Source organism: Pleurodeles waltl, chromosome 1_1, assembly GCF_031143425.1.
Source record: "Pleurodeles waltl isolate 20211129_DDA chromosome 1_1, aPleWal1.hap1.20221129, whole genome shotgun sequence".
NCBI lineage: Eukaryota > Metazoa > Chordata > Amphibia > Caudata > Salamandridae > Pleurodeles > Pleurodeles waltl.
This window is the reverse complement of record NC_090436.1, coordinates 827,153,284-827,172,703: the sequence shown is the minus strand read 5'-3', so window position 1 is coordinate 827,172,703 and position 19,420 is coordinate 827,153,284. Positions and strand designations below refer to the sequence as shown.

General features: G+C 51.3%; 1 long non-coding RNA gene across 1 annotated transcript in view; it reads left to right on the top strand.

The window, feature by feature from the left end:
• Positions 1-711: 711 nt before the first annotated feature.
• The window catches only part of LOC138285046 (uncharacterized), a 94,314-nt gene continuing 75,605 nt past the window's right edge, over positions 712-19,420 (top strand). The window contains exon 1 of the long non-coding RNA XR_011201507.1: positions 712-793. This is a non-coding gene — a long non-coding RNA (uncharacterized lncRNA). The remainder of the gene's footprint in view (positions 794-19,420) is intronic.

Sequence of the window (19,420 nt, the reverse complement as noted above, 5' to 3'; positions counted from 1 at the left end):
CATAGAAGTAATATTAGGTGGAAAAGAATTGCTACCAAACTCTGTGCCCACTTCCTTGAAGCACCCCACACACCTGACGACATGTGGTGGGTAGTATTAGATGTTCCTCACCTCCGCCTCAATGACCCAGGGGGCCTCTTCAAAATTGAACAGAGATGGATATTTAAATTAGGGACCAATATTAATGGATTGAATGATGATATTCCGTGGACCTCTCTGTCCTAATATCAACAAGTATCATCTTACTCTGTATTCCATTGGATCTTCTGTACATTGGTGTGAAAAACCACAGCTGAAACCACTATTTTGACCTCTCTGTCATCCCATTATCAGTAAGTTGACCTACATTATGTAATATGGAATAGCAGTCAATATTACTATTTTTGACCATTCAGGAAGGATTTTTTCTTGATTTTTCCTTGATTTTTTTGACTAAGAAGGAAACTATTCCGTTTTGATTATCCCTTGTACTTCTATAGATAAATATAAAAAATGTTTTTTTTTAAATCCTTTTTAAACATTTTTCATGTCACTGGACTAGATGCTCCTTTGATTTGTATTTTCAACCCTGCTCCCGATCCCGAGTAAGTCCTCGGATCAAGAGCATGTACACGACAGACGTTTGTCCCTTCTCTATTTTTACTACCCTTCCTGTAAACGCACGTCCGTTTTTCCTTTCTACCTTCCTGAGACGCGCGCGAGCCGGAAGGAATTCCCTCCCCGCTCGCCGCAGCGTCTTTTTAACGACTTGGACAGTGCTCGCATAGCATGTATGAGCGACGCCGTATCGAAGGTAGGTCCACGACGTAGGACCGGTCATTGAAATGTAAGTTCGCCTCTCCCTTTTATTTGAGATAATTTTTACTCACCATTAACAACAACGAAGACACGGCAGATCCCGTGTCTCTTCGTAATTGGGCTATTTACCTGATGAATTTAAGAAGCTGCATATTACAATGACCGTTGATATATTGACCATGTAAGTGAGTGGATAGATGGGAATTTCTAATTACTTTACTACTGCAATACATTTTAATGCTTTATTGGGTCTTCTACAGTGACAACTTTTTTTCACTCAATATTGGTTTACTTTTATTAATTATTGAATATCACATATATCTTGTGGACATATTTTGTTTATTGACCATGAACAGTGACCAGTTGAGTCCACATTACGTGCATCCTAAGGAGCCTATTCTTAAATTTGGGGATGGTAAGCCTTTTTTGCCCGGGGTTTTCTCACTTTTCACGTGTGACGTGTGACCCTTCACAATTTTAAGTACACTTATTACTTTCAATTGTTGTATAGCACTATTTTTGGTTTCCTCTGGCCTATATATATGTATTTTTGTCTTTTAGGGCGACCTGACTTGACCAGGTGACTTCAATGTAAGTGACTGTTTCACCTTTAAGTTAGGGCATTTAGATATATTTAACAATAATATCAGATTTTGCATTTTGGAGAAGACGTTTACATTTTTCTTTGGTCCTGATGAAGCGTCGATGGATCCGGCTGGACCGTAAGGACGCGAAACATGTTGGCCTTGATATGTAGAGGCACTATATAATTTATAGTTCCCCTTGGCTTTTTTGTTTTGAGAGTCACTTGAGCATTGTACTCTTATGTGACACTCACCCTCTCTTTTTAACCTTGGTCTTCATCCACCCTATACTGATTAAAGTCTGATGTTTTGGTGCGATGAATAACCAATTTTAATAGTCTTTTTGTTCCTTCCATTTTGAATCTACTCCTGGTGTAAGCTATTACGCTTACTCTAGTAGAGCAGCACGGCATAAGAGCCCCCTTTGGGGAGCCCGCCAGGCGTTGCAGAGCCGGCCTGGTGAGGAGCATTTCCCGATGATGATGCTTGTCATCCATTGTGATGCATGAGGGCTCTTGCTCCTGATAGTTCAGGTCTCCTATGAAGTCAGAGTAGATTTGGAACAGTCTACCTTTATTTATAGTATCATAGTTGGGAGACTGTACACTGGACCATATAATCTCCCGGTCCCTCCAACCCCTTTTGGCCTATATTGATGTCCAATACCAAGGTCACATCATTCCGAGGCATCCTGCGGACATTCTCTACTAAACAGCATGCACCAACCAGTAGTCAGTCAACACCACTGCCATCAACATCAGCACCTGCTACTGGAATGGAGGCACAGCAGGAGGACCCACAGGACACCAGCACCCCTATCCCTGCAGCCGAGGAACCCCCTGTAAAAGAGGTCACCCATCCAGACATCCTGCAGGACCACAGGCCAAGACCAATCCCCCCACCAGAAAGTGATCCCTCTTCTGAAATGTCACCCTTGTGTGCCACTGTTACACCCTGTTGGCTGTCCAATACCAAGGTCTCATCATTCCGAGGCAAATGGACACAGGATCTATGAACCTAACAGCTGGAGCACCCACTCTGATCATCACCTAGAGCACTACCCCACTCCTCTGGACTGTGAAATTCTACACTAAATAAACACCTAGTATCACAAGTGATGGTGCATGTTTCTTTATTGTTTGTATTGCCAAATATGTTACAGAACAACAAAAGAATCACATGTCTACACAACAGAAATGTCAAAGTTACTGATGTATTGGGATACTCCAGCAGGTGTGTAAGTACATCCGTGTTGTTTTAACATCCACTGTCACCTATGCCAACAGGCAAATCAGCAAGCAGACTGCAAACAGTTATGTCACCTCAAGAGGGATAAATAAATGGAATGAGGTACAATGTTGTAAGGAATGCAATCCACAGTACATCAATAGCAGTTGAACACAAACACAGGATGAGTGTCAAAGCAGCTATGCTACACCATATGTAAGGGTCTGCATTAGCATTCACACATGTGTGGGACAGGAAAGATGAAACATAGGTAACATCCTCAATTGCACAACAGCCTGAGTATTCAGGAACAGGTACTTGACACACAGCAGATGACAATGCATGACATGCCCACACAGCAGGACAAGACTGATAAGTCCCCCTAACATACCCCCAAACAGGCAGCCTGAGGACCCTAAACCTTTAGTTCAACTAGAAGGCTGTACCGCAATGGCACCAGCATCCACAAATGAACTTAGCAGCTGTGCATTTCCACTATCTCTCATGGTGAATCAAGGTCGTTAACCAATATGTAAGGCTCTAGTCCCCACACATACCTGGATGCATGCAAATACTGGCTACAGATTGGCTTCAGCAATACATCTCCCATGCGCAGATGATATGTAATGCAGACATACCTGTACATCAAGGAAATTAGTGACGAATATGTCAGTCCTGTTGTCATGTGCCTCATCCTCGTCAGCCTCCCCCTCAGCATCAGAGTCACCGGCCACAAACACTGCTCCAGCATTAATGTCCCCCTGCTCCAAAAGTGGGATGTGCCTTCTGAGGGCCAGATTATGGAGCATGCAGCATGCAACAATGATCTTGCAGAAGTTCCCTGGATTTTACTGTAGGACACCACCAGACACATGAGGACAACAAAATCTGGCTTTCAAGAGACCGAAAGTCCGTTCAATCACACAACTTGTATGGCCATGTGCCTCATTGTACCTGTTCTCCCCTAATGTATTTGTATGTCTCACAGGTGTCAGGAGCTAAGACAGGTTGGGGTATCCGGAGTCACCTGTGTGGAAAAGGTAACATGGCCATAGGTAACATTGCTAGGCGGAGTGCTGACTGTGTCATGAGGGGTATAAACGTCTGACATGGAGAGCAGTACACATACCTATGAGCCAGGCTCTTTCTCCCTGTAGATGTGATATCATTGCAGGGACACTGCTGTTCCTCAGGATGCAGGAATCATGTACTGATCCAGGGAATTTAGCGTTCACATGTGTAAAGTTTTGGTCTGCAAGACACACCACTTGTACATTGAGTGAATATGTACTTTTCCTGTTTCTGTAGACCTGTTCATTGATCCTCGGAGGTACTGTAGTGTGGTCAATTTTATGTATCCTTTGCGCGTTAGCTTCAGGCGTTAGGCCTTTGTGCACTTTGCCCTGGATGTATTTTATTCCTTTGCTCGCAGTATAGAGCCTCTGTGCACTTTGCTCTAAATGCATTTTATTCAGCTTTGTACTGTTATTTTTCAAAAAAACAGTTCTACTGTCTTGTTTTATTTTTTATATCACACTGTTTAGCCTACTTCAGCACTGGAGTTTCAATAACACATTCTTGTTCACTCTGTGCTTCAGTCAAGGATACAGTCTGGTACATTGCCGATAGACGTGGTAGGAGTTTAGTCTTTGGATTACAGATATACATTCTTGCGTAGGGACATTTTGTGATCACACTGACATGTTAGTTATAAAAACACTTCCTTGTCCTAATACACGGAAGAGGGAGATTCCGACCAGGGAACCACAACGAGACGCTGACTGCCTTGTTGCAGATGCTGAACCAGATCACAGGCCTTTGCTCAGGTATGAGGGTTGATGGCTCCCCGGGGAATCTGAAAGGCAAGTTAGTAGCTTAACATGCTGTGCTCGAAATATAACTAACTGAGGGAGAATAGAATCCGTTAACACCATGATAGCATTGTTTTTATGTTTCACTCTCATCGTGACTATTTCAATCCTACTGTGTTGTATGGTTCTGGTTATTGCGGCTCATGCCTAATTATCTAAAATACAGTAGTTTTATTAAAAACAATATATAAAACTCAAACTGCCTTTGTCATTTGTATATGAGATCATACTGTAAATGAGAGAGCTGGTTTGGATCTGAGTGACCACGACTTCCCTGAGAAGTTCCAAAGATGTAATGCGCTCGGCTGCCTAATCATCTCTCCCCCTTGGGAGAGATGAGGCACTGCTAGTTAGCCGGAGCAAAACCGAATTTGAGGTGACAGAGGTCCTTCCAAGTGGGTAAGACTTAGTCCCCCACATAAGGAACAACCCTGCTACCTATAAATCCAATAGTCTCATTTAGAATAATGAGAGCCCATGCGACAGTACCAGGGGGGCAATGTGAGTCCCATCAATGGCCCCAATTACATGTGGAATATTTGAGATGTTGTAGAAGGCTGCTTTTACAGTGGGAAAATCTGGTGGTAGTGGGAACCTACTGTACCTGTGCATATGCTTGAGTAGGGCATTCAGCACATCCTGCAACACCTAACAGAACTTGGGCTGTGAAAACCCTGCAGCCAGTCCCACTGTGACCTGAAAAGAGCTACTCACCAGGAAATGCAGGATTGACAACACCTGGACTGTTGGAGGGATGGCATGGGGATTCCTCAAACCCGGCAGGAGGTCTGGCTTCAACTGGGCGACCAGTTTCTTGATGCACAAACGGTTTAGTTGATAGGTCATGATGATGTGGCGCTCTTCCATGGTTTCAAGATCTACGAGTGGCCGGTAAATTGGTGCATTCCTCATCACTCCATTGTGGCCAAATCTGTGCGGGGACACAAACAACAATCTTGGAATCTCTCACAATGTAGGCTATTCAGTATGACACATGACAGTCATTATGTAATAGTCATGCAAGTTGCCAGTCATGTTGAGGGAGTACACATTACTCCACCCTCCGTACCTAACTAGACAATGGCACATAATTCCTGTGGGAACTGATGTATCCAGGACATGTACACCTACACCTTCCCTGTGTTCCACTATACTGATCAAATATGCTGACAATAGTTGTGACAAGTGTGGAAATGTCACTAGACACGCACTACATGTGTCTGTCATACCTGAAGAATGTATTTGTGACGACATGCAGGTAGTTACGCTGTGTAAACTCAGGACAGTAATGTCACAGACTAAAATGGCATCCACGTGTCCGGCATGCATTGGACTGCTGGAAGTGACCTTGTTCCGCCAGCGGAAGTCGTCATGGCGGAGTGCGGTCAGAACCGCCGTGCAACTCCTCATTGGTTAACATTGATGTCAATGGGAGACTGGGACCAATGACGATCACCGCCGGCGGTGACGGTCATGGCGGCTGCAGTCGTAACCGCCATTTTGTGTGGGACAGCTCACTTGACTCCTGGCATTCGGGATAGACAGATCTCCCCTTTGTGTGCTGCTGTGTCCTGTCTCTTGCAGCAACAGAGGAGCTGGAAAAACTTGTGGAAGGGGTCTTACTCCTGGATGCGCGGTTGTAAGGAACTCCAGGCCAACAGGTCAATACAACATCCTTTGTCCCACATGTTGGGTGGTGTTTGACGATGTATGTGTGTGCACATTGACATGTCATGACTGATGAGGTGTGTAGTATGCACATGATATGTGTGGGATAGTGCCAGTGTGCATGAGCACTGAGTGTTTGTTGTGTGTCGTCAAAGCTTACTGCTGGATTGGTACCATTACATCATGTCCTCCCTTTTCTCACTGTTTCCTAATCAGGTCAGTGCCCACCAGAAGAAAGGGTTGTGGTGAGCCATTGCCAAGGAAGTGTGGACCCTGGGGGTCCACTGCCGGTGGAGCACCCACTGCAGGAAGCGGTGGGAGTACCTGCGATGTTGGGTCCGTAAGACTGCTGAGGGACAGCTGGGGACGGCCTCCCAACCAGGCAGGGGTGCACGTCGGACATTGACCCCCCTAATGGCCCGCATACTGGTGGTGACGTACCCTGAGTTGGATGGGTGCTTGAAGGCAGCACAGCAGCCACAAGGGGGTAAGTGTTAGCTGTCAGGTCACTACTGAATGGTTGTGCTCTGTCACCCTCCTTGGACTTGGAATGAACGTAGTCAGATGTGATTTAAGGAATGTACAGTCCTGGTTGCCACACCCATCAAGTAGGAGTGTGTGACGCTCGCTATGTTGAGCCATGTAGGATAAGAAGTGGTGGTACTGTGACACATGTTCAGCTGTAGGTATGGGTCTCTCAAGTCTGCTATCATGTCAATGGATGCGTCCTCCATCTCAAGTGGTCATTATGGCACTGTATATGGTGTCTTACTCTTTTAATATGAAAAAGATAGTATGGTTGCAGACATGAAGCAAAAAAGCTGAATCTGTATTGTGACAACACCAAAAAGCAAATTATAATTTGTTGCTGAAAGATATTAGGATCATTTTAATAAAAGTCACAATAAAAATGCTGTAGCTCAGACTGTGTGGAAACATGCAGAGAGATTATGGCTTTCATTTAAACCCTGGTGGTCTTTTGACCACAAGGGTTAATGTGGTGGTATCACCGCCAACAGGCTGGCGATGCATACCGCCACATTGTATAGCGGGTTAGTCGCAACTAACCTGCCACATCACCACTCATACCACACATGACCGCCAGCGGTATAATGAACCGGCCTACCACCATGGTTTTCGGAGCGGTACAGCAGCCACGAAAACCATTGCGGTAGGGCTACTGGTGACAGGGAATTCCTTCCCTATCACCGGTAGAAGGCTCCCGCACATCCCCAGCAATCGCCTAACCCTCTACCACCCCCCAGCAATCTCCCAACACCCCCACACCCAGCCCTCCCTAGAATCAGACTGCCCTCAAACGCCCATCCCCAGAATCATGCACACACGCACGAAGCATGCACCCATGCACCACAACATCCATACACGCATTCACTCACAGATGCTCACACGCATACACACTGACATGCAGACACGCACTCACCGTAACATTCATACACGCATTCACTCATATGAAGACAGCCACGCATACACCACAACACTCACAGAGGCATACACACATGCACACACCTATTCATACACACATGCAGACACCACACACTCACACACAACACTCCCAACCCTTCACTCCCCACCCCTGATGGACGCCGACTTACCCTGTTCGGTGAGGTGGTCGTCCAACATGAAACGGGAAGGGGCACTGCCCCCGCCAGCAGCGCCCCACCAGCAGGACACCGCCAGGTTGTCTTTTTGGTCAAAATATGGCTGGCAGCGTCCTACTGGTGGGCTGGTGCAGGTGGTAGCACCGCCCAGGTGCCTCAACTGCCAGCATGGCTACTGCCGGATTTCTGCCCTTATTGTGGCAGAAATCCTGCAGTAGCCATATTATGGCGGACAGTCTTTTGCCGCCCTTGGCATCAGTGGTTTCCTGAGGAAGCCGCTGATGTCATAATGAGGGCCTATGTCTTTCCTGTAGCACCTTATGCTACGAATATACATGTTCCCTTAAATATTTCCGTTCTGGTGCTCACTCTTGATTTTACAGAAACAGACATAGGGGGTCATTCTGACCTCGGCGGTAAAAGGCGCTTACCGCCGGTCAGAAGACCGCCATAACACCGCCGCGGTCGCAGTAAACCGCCACGGTCATTCTGACCCGCAACTGGCAAACCGCCAAAAACCCGACAACAACAAAAGTCCGCCACACCAAAGGTCAGCGGGAAACTGGCGATGACCAAACCTCCACCGTCACGCCAACAGAAATACGCCCAGCCCATTCCGACCCACAAATCCCCGCAGCGGTCTTTCAACCGCAGTAATCCATTGGCGGTACACACCGCCGCGCTCAAAATACACACACCTTTACAAAACACTACCACATTGGACAAATCAAAATACACACACCTGAGACACATACACACACCACTCCCACACACCCAATTAAATATAAAACACACACCCACATCACCCACAAACCCTTACGACCACAATTGCGTCTGAAGGACAGAGAGAGAGAGTACAGCATAGAGTAGACCATCACACAGAGGCAAATCACAACGTCACCCACACAATTTCCACGCACAAAACACCATACACCACCACACTCACCACACTCTACAACACATACACCACCCCACCCCTCACCTCATCCACACCACCCCATGGCACCCCAAAGACACCCCAGGTTCACTGACGCAGAACTCAGGGTCATGGTGGAGGAAATAGTTCGTGTAGAGCTCCAGCTCTTCGGGGCACAGGTGCAGCACACCACCATTGCCAGGAAGATGGAGCTATGGCAAAGAATAGTGGACAGGGTCAACGCTGTGGGACAGCATCCACGCAATCGGGACGACATCAGGAAGCGGTGGAACGACCTACGGGGGAAGGTGCGTTCCATGGTATCAAGGCACAACATCGCGGTGCAGAAGACTGGCGGCGGACCCCCACCTACTCCCCCAGAATTCACAGCATGGGAGGAGGAAGTCTTGCACATCCTGCATCCTGCATCCTGAGGGCCTCGCAGGAGTAGGCGGAGGAATGGACTCTGGTAAGTCAAATCTCCACTACTTCATTCCCCCCACCCCACCTGCATGCCAAATCATACCCCCACCCTCACCCCCACCCCCATCACACCAACTCCTTGCAAATGGCTCACCATCACATTCCACCCATCCCTAAACCTAGCCCTGCATGCGTCCCCAAAGCAAGGACACCCATCCCCAAAGCATGCCCACTGCACACACCCATCACCCCCACAAGCCACCGTCACAAAAGCCCCCACAAGGGAATGCCAGCACTGGGGGACACGGCCACCCACCCATTACACGAAATGCCACACACAGAAGCAATAACCATACTCTTATACCCCTGCAGGACCCGAACGCCACCACACCGCCACAGAGGGTCCAGAGATGTCCATCCCACCCCCAGAAGAGGCCCCCAGTGATGACAGCAGCTCTGTCTCCCTGGACCCAGATGACCAACCCGGCCCATCGGGGACCTCGGGACAGTCGGTTCCCCACAGACAGCCACAGGCTACACCAGACCCAACCCCCTCTGGGAACACCAGCACAGCTCCCACCCAGCGGGTCCATGCCTCTGTCTCCAGGACACGTCAATCAGCGGTGTGTCCACCACTACAGGGCACCCAGGTTGACCCACCACCCCAACAACAACAGGGACCTGGGGGCAGTGGTAGTGGGCACACGGTCCAGGGGACAGAGGCCCAGGGAAACAGGGGAACTGGGAGGGCTGCTGTGCGACAGGGGGGGGACAGGCCCAGGGAACCGACTCTCCAAGAGGCCCTCTCCTCCATCATGGGAGCATACCACCACTCCCAGGAGACGATGGCTACGGTACTGGCCAGGTTCCAGGAGATCCAGGTACTGCAGGAGGAACAGTACATGGGGTTCAGAGAGGAACTGAGGAACATTAGTTCCGCAATGGGGACCATCGTCGTGGCCCTTAACCAGATAGTCACCACATTGCGGGACCATGTGGCACCACAAAGGGCCCCTGTCACTAGCCTGGACCAGGAACAGCCTACCACCTCCTCCGGCGCTAGTGGACAGGAGGCCCCCACACAACGACAGGCCACCAGAACCCCACCTCCTGCAGAAGAAGAACCACCCCGCAAGCGGAACCTGAGATCTCACAAGAAGACAGAGTAGGATGCCAAGACCCCTGCCAGCAAACTATACCCCCTGATGTCATCCCACTGTCCCACATTGTCACCCTGTCCAACCTTGAACTGCCCCTGCTCCATCCTTCCACAGGCATATGGAAAATGCACCTGTGAGACTGAGAACTGGACTCTGCCATGGACATTACTCCACCATCACCCATCATCGTTTTACAATCATGTTCCTAAATGTAGCACTTCAATTAAATCACTTATTGCACTTAAAAAATCTGGAGTCTGCTTGTATTTTGAACAAATGTATTAGACATAACGGTGCAGAAATGTTCAGTTACATTGTGATGACAACATACCACTGTCACACAGCTGTAGTCCATGGGCAAACAAAGCAGAGGTCACGCAGTGGGGCCCGCCGCTCTGAAAACGGAAGGGAAAGTCACAACTCAGTTAACAGGAACTGGAGGGGAACTCAGACAGCAGAGAGGCAGGAGACTTTAAGTAAATGTAAAATGGCGGGGTTGATTCGTACCTGTGTGCTACTGAAAATACTGTTGTATCACTGTGTCCCTGTTGTCTGTGTCATCCCCGTCGTCGTCCTCCTCTTCACTCTCCACAGGCTCCACAGCTGCTACAACACCACCATCTGGACCATCCTCCTGCAGGAAAGGCACCTGGCGTCGCAAAGCCAGGTTGTGAAGCATACAGCAGGCCACGATGATATGGCACACCTTCTTTGGTGAGTACATTAGGGATCCACCTGTCATATGCAGGCACCTAAACCTGGCCTTCAGGAGGCCGAAGGTTCTTTCTATAATCCTCCTAGTTCGCCCATTGGCCTCATTGTACCGTTCCTCTGCCCTTGTCCTGGGATTCCTCACTGGGGTAAGTAGCCACGACAGGTTGGGGTAACCAGATTCACCTATTAGCCACACACGGTGTCTCTGTAGCTGTTCCATCACATAAGGGATGCTGCTATTTCGCATGATGTACGCGTCATGCACTGACCCAGGGAACTTGGCATTTACATGGGAGATGTACTGGTCAGCCAAACAGACCACCTGGACATTCATCGAATGATAACTTTTTCTGTTCCTGTACACCTGCTCTCTTCCACTGGGGGAAACCAAAGCCACATGGGTCCCATCAATGGCACCAATGATGTTGGGGATATGTCCAAGGGCATAGAAATCACCCTTCACTGTAGCCAAATCGCCCACCTCAGGGAAAACAATGTAGCTCCGCATGTATTTCATCAGGGCAGACAACACTCTGGACAAAACCTTAGAAAACATAGGCTGAGATATCCCTGATGATATGGCCACTGTTGTTTGGAATGATCCACTTGCCAAAAAATGGAGTACTGACAGAACCTGCACCAGAGGGGGAATCCCTGTGGGTTGGCGAATGGGGGACATCAGGTCTGGCTCCAGCTGGCCACACAGTTCCTGTATAGTGGCTCGGTCAAGTCTGTATGTCAGTATGACATGTCTTTCTTCCATTGTGGACAGGTCCACCAACGGTCTGTACACGGGAGGATTCCTCCATCTCCTCGCAAGTCCCAGCGGACGGTGCCTAGGAAGGACAACATGGAGCACAGAGTCAAGCAACCCACAGGTACGTAACCACAGCTTGCACAGTACACGATTCGCTATGCATTGAATGGCTTGTATGAGTGGCAATGCAAGGCCTAGGCCTGTGTGACGCAGTAGAAATTAAGCCATGTTGGCCCTTGAAATGGCGGCTGCCTGACCTGTGAAGTGTGACAATGGGATGTGAGGTCAATGCGCTGGCGTGGCACACCGTGGCGGTAGGCGGTCGAAGACCGCGGCGCAAAGCAGCATTGGTTAACATTGAACCCCATGGGTCTCAGGAGCCAATGACGATGTGCGCCTGCGGTCGCGGGACGCACCGCCGCGGTACGCACCGCCGCGGGCGTGACCGCCATTTTCTAACTGCTTAATCACTCCAGACCTGATCATCCACAGGAGAGGACCTATACTGCAAGTGCTGCTGTGACCTCGGTCTGGAAGATACAATGGCTGCTGCGACTGGGGAAAGGGCCCCTGCCTTCACATCTGAGGAATTGGAGAAACTTGTTGATGGGGTCCTCCGCCAGTATGCGCTACTCTACGGTCCTCCAGACCAACAGGTAAGTACACAGGGAGCACGTAGTATGGGCTATGCCTGTGTTGAGTGGGGTGGATGTAAGATGGTGGGGAGGGGAGCGAATGAGGAGTGCAACGCACGACAGATGAGAGCATGTACCACATGGCAAGGTTGGGGAGGGGGGGCCACTCACATCGACCATGCAGAAAAGTGATGATATTTATTTTTCCACCCTGTACATGTCACATAGGTCAGCGCCCATCAGAAGATCGACATTTGGCGTGCCATCGCCAAGGACGTCCGGGCCCTGGGGGTCCACAACAGACGGGGCACCCACTGCCGCAAGAGGTGGGAGGACATCCGCCGCGGGAGCAGAAAGACTGCCGAGTCTCTGCTGGGGATGGCCTCCCAACGTAGGAGGGGTGCCAGTCGGCAATTGGCCCCCCTGATGTCCCGGATCCTGGCGGTGGCCTACCCCGATTTGGATGGGCGCGTGAGGACATCACAGCAGACACAAGGGGGTGAGTATCAGCACATTCTGCTATATTAGCGCACAGTGGAGGTGTCTGGGTGGGGGAGGAGGGCTGTGGCTATCTCTAGGCCAGGGCGGTTTCTGTAGGCTAGGCCCCTCCGTTAGGCATGGCCCTGTGCCCCCGCCCCCCACCTCTGTAGGGTGCTAAGTACAGCTATCCATGGTCTGGGCTCACCTATGTGTGCATTTGTCGTCCATAGACTTGTCGGCCAAGTCACAATAATTGAGTAGTGTACCCCGAGTGCGCGGCGTAGTGCAGGGGGCTTCTGTGTCTGTCCTCTCCGCCAACGGTGCCGCCAATGCATGCACTCAACATGTCTTTCTTCTCCCCCCCTTTTTTTTTGGTTTTCCTGTTCATGTGTGCATTAGCATCATCAGGCGGAGGAGAAGTGGCATCGGCGCACGAGGGAGCTGCATCTCACATGGCCCCGGAGGGCCCTGCAAGCGACTCAGACTTAACCAGTGAGACGGAGGGCGATGGGAGCTCCACAACGGGGACCCGTGGAGACGTCAGCGACACCGACACGTCCTCGGAAGGGAGCTCCCTTGTGGTGGCGGCAACATCCGTGCCCACCGCAACAACAGGTACAGCCGCCACCCAGCGCACCAGCTCCGCCCTCCCAGCAGCCCCTCAGCTTTCGCCCGTGCCCGCTCGGCCAGGAAGCCGGCCATCTCCTTCGCCCCTGGCACCTCAGGTCCTGCCCCAGTTACCCCTGCTGCCCTCAGTGCGGAGATCATTGACCTCCTCCAGACGCTCATTGTTGGGCAGTCTACCCTTTTGAATGCCATCCAGGGGTTAGAAAGGGAGGTGCATCGGAGCAATGCATACCTGGAGGGCATTCATTCAGGTCAGGCTGCCCATCAGCGATCGTTCAACGCTCTGGCCTCAGCACTGACGGCAGCAATTGTCCCTGTGTCTAGCCTCCCCCTTCCAACTTCCTCAACCCAGTCCCACTCCCCTGTTCCTCTGCCTATCCCAGACACACCTACAGACCAGCCTGCACACACCTCAACACCCAAGGGCAGCTCATCCAGACATAAGCACCACAGATCTCACAAGCATTCACACAAGCAACATCCACATGCCAACAGCCACTGCCTCCTCTGTGTCCCCCTCCTCCTCGTCTCCCTCCTCCCTCCCTGTGACGTCTCCACTCACACCTGCATGCACACCACCATCAGCCAGTACGTCCATCACCACCACACCCACCAGAACAGTCCGCACACGTGCAGTCACCACCCCCACTGCCATTTACACGTCCCCTGTGTCCTCTCCCAGTGTGTCTGTCACCCCCTCTTCCAAACCACACAAACGCAGGCAGCCACCCACCCAACAGCCATCCACCTCAGGACAGCCTCCGTCACAAGCACCTGCACCTAAAGACAGCACACTTGACTCACCTACAACCACACCCTTTTCCTCCACTCCCATACCCACTACAACTACCCGTCCCTGTCTTTCTAAATTGATTTTCCTTTCCAACCTTGACCTCTTTCCAACAACTGACCCACCCTCTCCATCTCGTAAGACTCCAATCAGCACCTCAGCCACCACAAGCCCTGCACCTACTAGGACCATCGTTCAGGGCTATTGGAGTCCACCAGCTCCTAGGGCAGGAACATCGGCCAGCAGCAAGGGGACAGCCAGCCCACCCCCTGGGAAAAGAACCAAAAAAGGGAAGGGCCGGCGCGACAGGCCTGAGACGGCTGCCCCCAAGGACACCAGCCTTGCACCGTCACCTGGCCCATCCACAAAGGGAGGCAAGGGCCCCAGAGATTCTGCCAAGGAGGACAAGGGCAGCAGGGCGAAGAAGTCCGGCAGCAGGCGAGCTGCCCAGTAGGGCCCCACCAGCCCCATTTGGGGTGTGACGGAGGACACCCACGGGCCCAGGACTCCAGCACAGGAGGGCCCCGCAAGCAAAAGGTCGGATGGCGACTGAGCGGGAATTATTGGCCAGATCTGGTTCCTAGGAACACAAGACAAGCACCGCTGAACAGGGCCCCGCCGTGACAAGCACCGCTGAACAGGGCCCCGCCAAGACAAGCACCGCTGAACAGGGCCCCGCCAAGACAAGCACCGCTGAACAGGGCCCCGCCAAGACACGCACCGCTGAACAGGGCCCTACCGTGAGAAGCACCGCTGAATAGGGCCCCGCCGTGACAAGCACCGCTGAACAGGGCCCCGCCGTGAGAAGCACCGCTGAACAGGGCCCCGCCAAGACAAGCACAGCTGAACAGGGCCCCGCCAAGACAAGCACCGCTGAACAGGGCCCGCCGTGAGAAGCACCGCTGAACAGGGCCCCGCCGTGAGAAGCACTGCTGTACAGGGCCCCGCCGTGACAAGCACCGCTGAACAGGGCCCGCCGTGAGAAGCACCGCTGAACAGGGCCCCGCCAAGACAAGCACCGCTGAACAGGGCCCCTCCAAGACAAGCACCGCTGAACAGGGCCCCGCCGTGAGAAGCACCGCTGAACAGGGCCCCGCCGTGACAAGCACCGCTGAACAGGGCCCCGCCGTGAGAAGCACCGCTGAACAGGGCCCCGCCGTGACAAGCACCGCTGAACAGGGCCCCGCCAAGACAAGCACCGCTGAACAGGGCCCTTCCTGTCAAGCACCGCTCCGCTGGGCCCTTCATCTCAAGCACCGCTCCGCTGGGCCCTTCATCTCAAGCACCGCTCCGCTGGGCCCTTCCTGTCAAGCACCGCTCCGCTGGGCCCTTCCTGTCAAGCACCGCTCCGCTGGGCCCTTCATCTCAAGCACCGCTCCGCTGGGCCCTTCATCTCAAACACCGCTCCGCTGGGCCCTTCATCTCAAGCACCGCTCCGCTGGGCCCTTCATCTCAAGCACCGCTGGCCCATTGGCAGGGCCGAATCTGTGTCGGGCAGGGCTTCACGAAGCACTCTGGCCAACATGCCTCCTCCATAACCAGTGGAGTCTGTAATCCACCTGATGGACTGTGGCTTTGCACTCCCCAGGATGGTACAGTGGGCAATCCACCCACTGTAGAGACTTGAGAGACTGTGGCTTTGCACTCCCCAGGATGGTACAGTGGGTATGGAGGCCCATCGTGGATCTGGCGTCGTGGACTCATGTGGCTGAGGTGCCCCCCCTTCCCTTCCCCCTGAGGTGCCTGTGGTTTTATTATCTGATGCCCCAGCAGTGTTCTCTCCAATGGAATCGGGTCTCGTGTATGGGCTTTGCCCATGTGTTTATGCACATTGGCCCACGAACAATGGAATGTTGCCAATATGTGCCGGACTTTTGGACTATGTATATATTGTTCATGTTGTAATATATTTATTTTATAGATTTCATATTTCACTTAACTTCAAATATGCTATAATATACTTCAATTTTAATGATCTTTTTATTTTGTCTTTGCATTATTCCGGGGGGTTTGGGGGGTGTCACTCTGACTTGTTGCTCTGCATTGGTGTGTAGGGATTTGGGGGGGGGGGAAGTGGGGGGGGTCGCGTATGTGTGTGCCCGTAACCTTTTCTCCTCCCCCCTCCCCTGTGTCGTAGGTGCAGTACTCACCGTTGTCTCCTGCGGCGGCGTTCGTGCTCCTGGTAGAGCAGCAGGTAGACAATAGCTGGTAGGATATTTAATTTGGGTTCCATGCTGTCCAGATTCCTCGTGGAGTGTATAGAGGTGAGCGTTTTCCCGTTTGTGCTCTGTTTCCGCCGTGTTTTTATCGGCAGGGCTCCCGCCCCGGAAAAGGTGGCGGATTGGTGGGTCTTGATAGGGTGGGCGGTACATTGTCTGCCACCTGTCTGTTGGCGGTGACCGCCGCGCTGTTTGTTTGTCCCGCCGTGGCGGTCGGAGTGTTAAAGTGGCGGGCTGTGTTGGCGGTTCCCGCCAGGGTCAGAATTCCATTTTTTTTACGGCCTGCCTGTTGGCGGGTTGGCCGCCGCTTTAACACCGACCGCCAGGGTTGGAATGACCCCCATAGTGTTGACCAGGCCTGGTCTGTGAAGTGACCAAAAAACTGCCACACTATGTGGAGTTCAGCAAGTGGCAGAGTGCATTAGGTCACACCATTCGCACTGATTTTTAGTGCTGGATGTTTGTCCTGCGCTGAAAAATCAGTGCCAACGACACCACGCGCAGTGCAAGAGGGCACTGCTTTGCTGCAGCTCAGGTAGATTTTCTACTCCAGTGACAACTTATTCAACACGAACAGAAGATTTTTCAATGCAGGCAGTAGCGACCATCCGTGACCACCCGTGTTGAGGAATCTTGATGGGAGGTGGTGATTTTCCTTGCTTGTTAAGTTGGCGAGCGCAAATGAGGAAAAACTCTGCTCCGCTGAGTTTTTTTGGAACTCCAGGCTCTAAACGGAGTGCAGAGTGGGAAAACAGAATTCACTGCCCACCCCTAGAGATTACATCACTAATGACATCTCAAACACCCTCATTGAAAAGGCCAAGCCATGCACCCAACCCCCATGTGGACAGTCAACCCCCTGCAATGTATGGCCTTCAGCAGTCAGGCCCTGGGCCCAATCCTGTGAGTGCCCAACCCCCAACCGGGCACAGTCTTTTTATTTTGGCCCAGAGGAGGTCCCTCTGGCCTACAAGGGCCAGGCAGTCAGGGTACCCCTCCCAAGCCCCTTGTATAGTAATTATTTTCAAATTCAGGTTACGGGAGCCAAGTCCCCTAATCCTCAAATGGCTGCCACAACATTTCCTCTTGATGTTGTGGCCAGCCATTCAGGATGGTCACACAGACACAAGTAAAAACAAAAAGTCTCTTGGTCAATCAGAGTGGTTTATTGTTGAAGGCACCATGTTCTGGTTGGCTGAGGCAAGGCACTAGCCAGGCAGAACCTGCCACTCCCGTCATGGGTGGGTGATTACACATGCTGTATAACCTGCACTCACCCTTGGGCAGCTTGGCACAGAGCAGTCAGGCTTATCACAAAGGCAATGTGTAAAGGAATGGCACAGCACTTCCAAACCACAACCACGCTGAGCTGCACAAATGAAACTTCACACACTGTGTAGGTATATAAAAATTGTATTAAACACATACATTGTCAACACAGCATGAGTATCATGTAAACCTGGGCATAAATCACTTTAAGCAATAGAATTCACAATATTAGGCGCAAATGTGTATTGTTTCCTCACTTGTACATACTGTCATTGGTGAAAACACCAATGACAGTATGTACAAGTGAGAAAACAATACTTTCCCTCACCTACCGTAGAGTTTACCAACTTCAATGTAACACATAAATTCAGGGTGCACCCTGGTTCCCAACATTAGCAGCAATAAGTACATACAAAGGATGGAACACTTTCACATACTACTGCAGCCTAGGCCACACTAGTAAATCAAAATGCTAACCTGAGCAATCTACTAGCAGAAGAACATGACCAGCACCACCACAGTGCTGCCTCGCATTCACACACACTCACTCCCACACATCTGCTCTGCATGGCCGTGAAGTGCCATGGGTATCAGTCAGCTTGTGCACACACACGCACACATTCTCATATGCACTAGCTCTTGGCACACTTATGCGGTGCCCTGATATCCGGCTAATGGATGCCACTGTGTCTGCAGGCACCCTGGGTCCCAAACTGCGCTCCACCCACCAACCAGCTTCAGCTATCCCGCCGGACCACGAGTCAAAGATTGAGTCAACCTTCCCCTGGATACTAGGCTGCTCATGCCCAAAGTCACACTTCACAGGATCCTGGGGGCAAGGAGGAGGAGGAGGAGGGGTGGGGGAGTTAAAACAACAGCCGATCCAGTAACAATTGGCAAGGACATTTGAGCTCCCAGTAGGAGGCTCACTCAGTTGGAGGATCACTGGGTCCACCCACTAGCCACTGCTGCGCCCAGCCAGGCAATCCATTGTTACCAAATAGTTACCAATTCCAGCATCTCCAGATAGGAGGAACACTGTTGGGGCATGTTGACTTATGTCGCCCATTCAGGTTTCACACGAAGTGTTACTAGGTCCGCACGACGTGTACAAGGAGGCGCCGTATCTGGTGCATGAAGACTTGAGTTGCACCAGGTGGTTATGATCCCACGTGAAAAGTGCTGTACCCCCACAAAAATGAGGCACAATATCAGGGGCCCAATGACCTGGGTCACTCCCAACCATACGATCACTCAAAAGACAATTCTCAATGTGGTACTTTCTCGGAAAAAGGCACAACGACTAGTGCGTGAAGACTTTAGTTGCACCAGACTCCCAGTCACACACTTTGACGAAAGTTCAGCCATGCCATACGAAGCAGACTATAGCACAACTCCAGTGGCATCCCCACCTCTGAGGGTCGCCACCGATGAACAGGGCACAGCAGGAAATGAGCGTGCAGCCGAGACTCACATGAGAGAAATGCAACGCATTTGACAACTGCAGGCCCTGTGGGGTCCTGCACTGGGTGATCCTGTTCACACCACAAGACGTTTCGGCACGCAGTGGTCCCCACGATGAAGGGCCACTCACCTGAAGTGTAGCAGTACTTGACAAGCTCTGCATTAGGCAATTCCAGTCTACAGGCACAATACTTAGCCC